The following is an 8074-nucleotide window of genomic DNA, read 5'->3' on the forward strand; positions in this document are numbered from 1 at the left end:
CACATATTAGAGTTGATGTGGCTAGTACGTTATGATCCAAGTTGGGTCATACCCAATAACAAGCTAGACAAACACCATAATATTGATTGTAGATATGATCTAACAAGTAAATATTAGCACTCATGATATTTAGAAAATGGGTTTCTAAATATTTGCACTTAAGAAATCGATAAATTATTAAGAGAGATTATCTTATGATATTATTTAAGTTGGTTAAATAATATATATATGACAATGGTTGTGGTATGTTGCATGAAACTTATGACATGTTAAAAGTGTTGAATGTCACAAAGTTTCAATAGACCTATGACTAATACATGGAGTATTAGTCCTGTGAACTAATACATGGTGTATTAGTCCTGCGACTGATACATGAAGTATTATGCCTGAGACCAGTACATGAGGTATTAGTCTGTTCCAGGAAGAAAGAGAAAATAATATCTGGTAGGACCAGCCCACTTTTGGGGGGAAACTTCCCACCCATTTGTGTTTGAAATTTTCTCTTATTAATACACCTTGGGACACAACAAAAAAAGTACCAACCACATTACATGCATTTTAGCAATCTCTCTCCTCTCTCTCTCTTCTCTACTAAAATCGTTCAAGGAAGAAGAAGAACACAAGAGGGTATCTTTCAAGTGCAAGAGTGATAAAATCCTAGCAAGCAAGGTGTTTGTTGAAGGCTTGGAGGGTATACAAGCTTGAGGCTCTTCTCCATTGAAGGCTAGCCATTCAAACCGTCATCTCCTTCATATTCTTGCATCTTGAAAGGTTGTATTACATAAACCCCCTATGGTTGATAGTTTTGGTGTGCATGTAATTCGTATATGGATCCGGGGCTTGGGTTTTAGATATAAAATGGGTTTTATATTAACCAATATAACCAGATTTAAATCTATTTTATCCGCTGCGTTTTTTTCATATAAAAGGGTTTATATGACTTTGATAATCTTGTTAAAACCCAACGCCTTACGCCAATGGGCCTAAGGCCCATCTTTCCTTTTTGGTTCATAATTCCATCTACTTAGCCTACTTGAACCATCTTATTATTACGTCATCATTTCTCTACCAATTCTAGTAAACTTTTCCACTATTAACGAATAATACATTAAATATTATTCTTGGAAATTTAGGGATGTTACACTAAAAGATGGTCAAATATAAAAAATGGAAATTCCGTATGGAAACCTTTAAAGGTTTGTTGCAAAATTAGTCAAATTCCGTATTTAAAAAGGGTTTAAATTTGTTATGAATATTAAGAATAAATTAAGGGTATTATAAAAACAGAAATAAACAGAATCCAATGGAAAATAAGTTGTGTAAAAAAATAAAAAATAAATAAAATTAACGCACATGTTAACAATTGATAGAAGTTTCAAGATAAGATTCACACGTGTTAACAGCCAAAATAAAAATTGATCATATAAAAATGATTTAATTTACGTGAACTATGTAACCTACATAAATAATCATAGCTTAATATCCATTGTTGTACAAAAAGAAAACAAGTTTTCCATCAAATACTCCTTCCAGGCAATTAGCTATTTTATAAGTTGGGTCGCTATAACCTGAAATGATTAAAATTAAATTAATGTTACATAATATACTATTCCGGCTAAATTAAAAATAAATACATATATTTTGGTCTAGTTAGAATTACCAATGGTGGATAGATGCAATTAGAGAAATTTTAATCACAACCTAAATAAACCATTCATTAAATACAGATATTATAAAATATCATAATTTATTTTCGTACATGGTAAAAATGGAAATTTGTTTAAAAAACAGTACCGTTAATTTAGCTGGACAAGAAAATTAATTGATTGACTTATCAAGCTTGGAGTATATTATTTTGTAATTTAAAATATGGTATGAGTTAAACAAAAAAATTTATAAATAAATTAATTAAGCATATAAAAAAAATCCATAACAATCATATTAAAACCTATCGTTCCATTCCGAGGTATGTTCTTGGCTTTGATATCATCAAAGGTAGCAAACGACAATCCATAAAGGTGACCTTTAAACTCATCGCAAATCGTAAGACGAGTTTTTGATGTGAAACATAGCTTGTGTGGGCTGTCAACATAACGGTATGTTGACAGATTTGCACCAAGTGAAGGTTTTCGAACAATCAATGACCAATTCTCAGCTAGCCAAACATCATGTTTCAGTATGCAAGCTTTCCTTACATATGCCTGCATTCTATGACCCTGTTACATTATTAATAAGACAAACATTATAACAATTAATTTTATATAACGAGGAAGAAAAAAAAAGAAATATAAACAATTATAGTTGTATATAATAATACCATCTCGTCTTGTAAAATCATTTCTATGGACCAGTCCTCTCCTGGTTTATTGTTGTCCTTCAAACACCATAGTCTGAGTACACGAACCTTCAGTACACAATCGTTGTTAGAAACATCCAAACCGTTGAACATGGTAATGTTTGATGCTTCCATGTTGCTGTGTAACAAATAAAAAATTCAAGCAAAGATTCAAAATTCATTAATTAACTTTTAGATGAGTTAAAAAAAAAAATTATCCGTATGAAAGAAAATGAAAAACCTTGACAATCATACAAATATGAATCGAAGAGTAAGTAAGTGAGAAGTGTTTGAATCTCTTTATTCTGGTTATAGTATATAACCAGAATAATTTAGGGAATACAATCAGGGATTTCAAAAAATGTAATTGATATTGATATAAACTTATTTTTCTACTAATAAAGAATATATTAGGGATTTGTATAATAACCGATTAATAAATATAGTAAATTTGCAGAATGTAATTAGGGATTTAATTTTATCAAAATCATAATAACTCATATGTCATAACTGATATAAATTCAATTATATTATAATTAATGTTTACAAAATTAGACATTAAGTTGACTACGAATTCAAATTGATATAAATTCAATTATATTATAATTAATGTTTACAAAATTAGACATTAAGTTGACTACGAATTCAAATTCCGTTTTGAAAAGTTGTTAGGTATTATTAATGATATGAATTAATAAAAAATCAAAATACTATAATTGTAATTTGGAAGCAATTACACATTAGAAATTTAACAAATACCATAATTGAAAATTGAAATCAATGAAAAATTAAAAATTAAAAATTTAACATATAATGTAATTGAAATCTGGAATGAATTATACATTAACTATTAACAATAGGAAACATAGGATTTATCAATTAAAATATCAATTAACATTAACAATTAAGATTAAGAACTAAACATGCTATCCTAGCAATATAAAATACTAACCTAGGATAATTATACCTACTATCCTAAAATATAAAATACTAACCAGAAAAAACATCGATTGACGGTAAAACAACCATCGAAGTGAAGATCTGATTAACAATCGACATGGATCCATCGATTGACGGAAATCGTTTCCGGTATGTAATTGAGTATTCTGTTTATCGTCGATTGCCCTTATTTAGACGAACGACGGTGTCAATTGAATATGTCGGATCTAATCAAATCATTGTTCGATTGACATAAAACAATAGCCGATTGTATGGAGGGTTTTGTTGATTAGGTAAGGTTGAGTATGAAGGAAAGGGTGTAATGAAGTTGAAAGAATTGAAACTTGGAAACCGGTATTATTATTGACTTAAATGAATACATTAAGTATTTGAATTATTAGGAATAGAATTTATTTTGATTTATTTAAATGGTAAGAAAAATAAAGAAGTGAAAGATAATTTTGGAATGAAAGGTAATCTTCCAATAGGAAAGAGGAATGTGGAAGCAAAATAATTTGTTTTAATAGTATAGTAGGATTTTCTATCATTTTTTATTTTATGTAACTTAGACAATTCATGTAAATTATTTCATTTTTATATGAATAACAATCTTTATTTTTTCCGTGTTAAAGCTTTTGAATCTTATCTTGAAAGTTTTAATAATTATTTATTGAACTTCCAAAAAATCGAACGTTTTTTATAATAATATTTACAATTATTTATTTTGTTTACAAAATTCAAAATTGACCATTATTGCAACAATCTTTTATTAGTTTTTAGTAGTATTCAATCTAAACAAACTTTCCATCTTTTATATTTTACCAAATTTTGATTAGCATAAATGACATATTTAAAATATACCAGAAATTTTAAATAATTTACTTTTGATAATACTTGAAAGTTAATAAGTTTTGTATTAAAAAAATTGATTTATTTGACAAATTAATATGTGGTGTATTACTTATTTCAAATGTATATTTAGAAAATCTTATATATTTACTATAATTGCTTATTTATTTTAAAATATTCATCATCTTTAATATAATGATACATTCTAATCATATACACATTAATTTATCTCTATTTTTAAGAACCGAATTTGACCACTCTTTTTTAGTTTTAATATTCTCCAATCTCAATAAACTTTACATCTTTTATGTTTGACCAATTTTTAATTTGGCATAAATGTCAAGAATTACCGATTCGTCTAAATTATTCTTGTGAAATTAAAAAAGAAACTAATAAACTAAATAGAAAATAAAAAATTTCCATCTTTTATGTTTGACTAATTTTTCATTAGGCATAAATGTCAAGATTAATGTATAAAATTGAAAAAAGAATTATCTAATGAATTTATTGTTAAATAAGTTAATGATGCTAGAGTTTTGACATTAATTTCGTGATAATTAAAAAAAGTTAATAGTATATTGTTTAGTTAGTAAACTTATAACAAAATGGAAAGTTTTTTATAATAATATTTACATTTATTTATTTTTGTTTTTCAAAACCGAAATTGACCACTATTGCAACAATCTTTTGAAGTTTTTAATAGTTTTCAATGTCAAAAAACTTTCCATATTTTATATTTGACCAATTTTCAATTAGCATAAATGACAAATTTAATGAATACAGGAAATTTAAATAATTTACTTTTGATTTATACTGAAAAATAATATGTGTTACATTAAATACACATAATTTTGAGCAATTTAATATGTTGTTAACTACTTATTTCAAATTTATATTTAAAAAATTTGATATTCACTATAATTGCTTAATTATGCTAAATAATCATCATCTTTAATAAACGAATTTGACAACTCTTTTGTAGTTTTTAATAGTGTCCAATCTCAACAAAGTTTCCATCTTTTATATTTGAACAATTTTAAGTAAATGTCCAGATTAATGTATACAATTGAAAAAAGAATTATATAATGAAATTGATTTTAAATAAAGTAATGATGTCAAAGAGTTTGAAACATAATTTACTTTAGATTGCAGTCAATTTAACAAAATTTTAATTAGGGAATTACTTCTATGTAATAAAATTAAAATTAACCGATTTAATTTTAATTATCTCTATATTATTTTAATTAGACTTAATTAGTGAAATTAGTAGAATAAAACTTTATTCCTTCAATTTAACTTAATACATTTAACTACATGGTCTTTGAATTGAAATAAAACAAAAGTTAAATTACAAAATAATTTATAATAAAATATACCTTTATTTATTTATTTATTAATGTTGAAATGAAACTCATAATACCTTAAAAACTTTAGCTGGATATTTAATCAGGCTGTTATGGTTTATTTTGTTTTTTAGATTGTGAAGCAAAACGAATTTTTTTTGTAAAATATCGAAGAAGTTAATGGTGAGCTAATATGATTATAACATGTTCTTATCTTCATTTGGTTGTTAAATTTAGGTATATAGTAAGTTTGTGTAAGTATTAACTTTTTTATGTATACAGTCTAAATGTTTAATATTTTGGTTACAAACTTATGTTAATATTTTTGTTGGTTTAATATGTTACTTATGAAATTTTATGGTTGTCTATATGTATATGGTTATTTATATGTTTTCAACCCATGTGTAACATGGGCTACTATTCTGGAAATATATTGGTGGGTTAGAAACTTTTACGCAAATGAATTTCTGATCATTTATGTGGATTCAAGTTAGCTGATAGTCTTCATATCCAGTAGAGTAAGTTGTGTTATTGTTGTTCTTGTGTAATATTTCTAATTTTCATGTCCTTAACATATTTATGAATACCAAATATAAATAACCTACAATTGTCACTAAAGTTAATAGTATTTGGTTTCCTGGTTTTCTAAATTTTTTGTTTTATGTTTTAAAATCATTCATTATGTAAGAAAAATTGAAACATCATGCTCTATAAAATTCTGTTTTTATATTTATGTTGTTCATCTTTTCATATGCTAACCATACTAAATTCTATTACAGATGTCTTCAAAATTAAAGAAAACGTAATTTTTGGTAAATCAATGCCTTCCAATAAGAAGATTTCAAACGGTTAGTTATTTTCATATTTTTTAGTTACCCTTTAAAATTTTAAAGTATGCATTTTTTTTGTAAACGTGCAGCATCAATGTAAGGCCCCATTACCGGTGCCCTACATTGGGACGTTGGATTTACTCATTAACATAGTTCTAATCATCATAGTAAATAAAAACATTCGCGGAATATAAAAACTTTCAAAAAGTATTTCATAACAAACCATAGCTTGTCTTAAAACAACACTTCGTCTTACAAAATAAACAAAACATTAAACTTAAACGTCTCGAGTCTTCCGATGCCAACCTCTTATTCAATGCCACGTGTCCCCTCAAGCGAGCTGCCTCATCCTACTCACCTGCGTGCATACTAAAAGTCAGCTACGCTGAGTGAGTTCTAGTTAATCAGGCCACATACAAAACATTCACATACATTCATACGTATCTGAAGACGCGTATTTTCATCTTTCCTTACCTACTTACATACATACTTCTATTCACACGTATACGTGTTTAAAGAGCCTTACGCCCTATAACCTTCGCCGATATTATTAGGGTCGGTTCCCAACATTCGCCGATATTATTAGGGTCGGTTCCCTACGTTTGCCAATATTATTAGGGTCGGTTCCCTACATTCGTCGACATTATTAGGGTCGGTTCCCTACATTCGCCGACATTATTAGGGTCGTTTCCCTACATTTGCCGACATTATTAGGGTCGGTTCCCTACATTCGCCGACATTATTAGGGTCGGTTCCCTTGTTCTATCTATACCTTTCGTACCTTTCTATACATTCATAATTATAACTTTCATACGTACAAACATCATCTATACATCATATATATGTCAATCATATCTTTATACTATCCCTTGACGGCACATGCAATATCCGAAGATCGTTCATGCATCGTCAAGCATTCATTCATACATAAATCATATAGGATATACACTTACCACTTAAGGTAAGTGTATTAACTAATCACATCGAGTATGCACACAGCCCCAAAAACATAGCAAGGAAATGGGGCTAGAAACTCACCTGGATCCTGTTACGTTCGCCGTTAATTGTTATCCCCTTCTTTAGTTGAGCACGGCTAACTGTTAAATATATATTTTTGTTAATTAACCTTCTACATGATTAAGTTGGTGTTTTAGTTAACCAAGTATTCCTACGTTGGGCTTGTTATTTATTTTAAGATATTGAGCTTGTTTGTTTTAAATAGAACATGGGCTTAAGCTTGTGGGTTGAGCTAAGTTAGGCCCAACGGCCCATTACAATATCTGGGTCAGCCGAGAACATTTGGCAAGGTTCCTACGTTGACCGAGATCCCAAGTTTGACCGAGATCATGAGCTGACCGAGAACACAAAGTTTCCGAGAACACATGTTCTTGACCGAGAACACGTGGTCACCGAAAACCTTCCTGGCAGAGAACTCCAAGGCAGAGAACTCGTGGCCGAAAACTCTTGTTGACTGCATGTTTGACATAGAACCATATGGGTTGACCAAGAACCATATGGTTTGACCGAGGATTCCCGATTTTGGCTGAGAACTCCCAGTTCAGCTCATCTTTCTATCTTATGTTTTTACCTTTTCAAGTTAACTTGTTCTATGGTTCAATTCATGAACTTTTAGCCCCTTCTCATCCCCATTCATAACCGTTTTATCCCCATTACTATCACGGCTTCAAGATCTATCCCGTTTTATATATAAAGCTTAAACCTTTATAGAGTTAAAACGTTTTAAGCTAAATCTAGGGCTTCATATATGAGTCGTACAT

The sequence above is a fragment of the Bidens hawaiensis genome, unplaced genomic scaffold (genome assembly GCF_021521415.1).
Source record: "Bidens hawaiensis isolate Kalapana, Puna unplaced genomic scaffold, B.hawaiensis_p1.1 tig00035426_1, whole genome shotgun sequence".
Classification (NCBI taxonomy): domain Eukaryota; kingdom Viridiplantae; phylum Streptophyta; class Magnoliopsida; order Asterales; family Asteraceae; genus Bidens; species Bidens hawaiensis.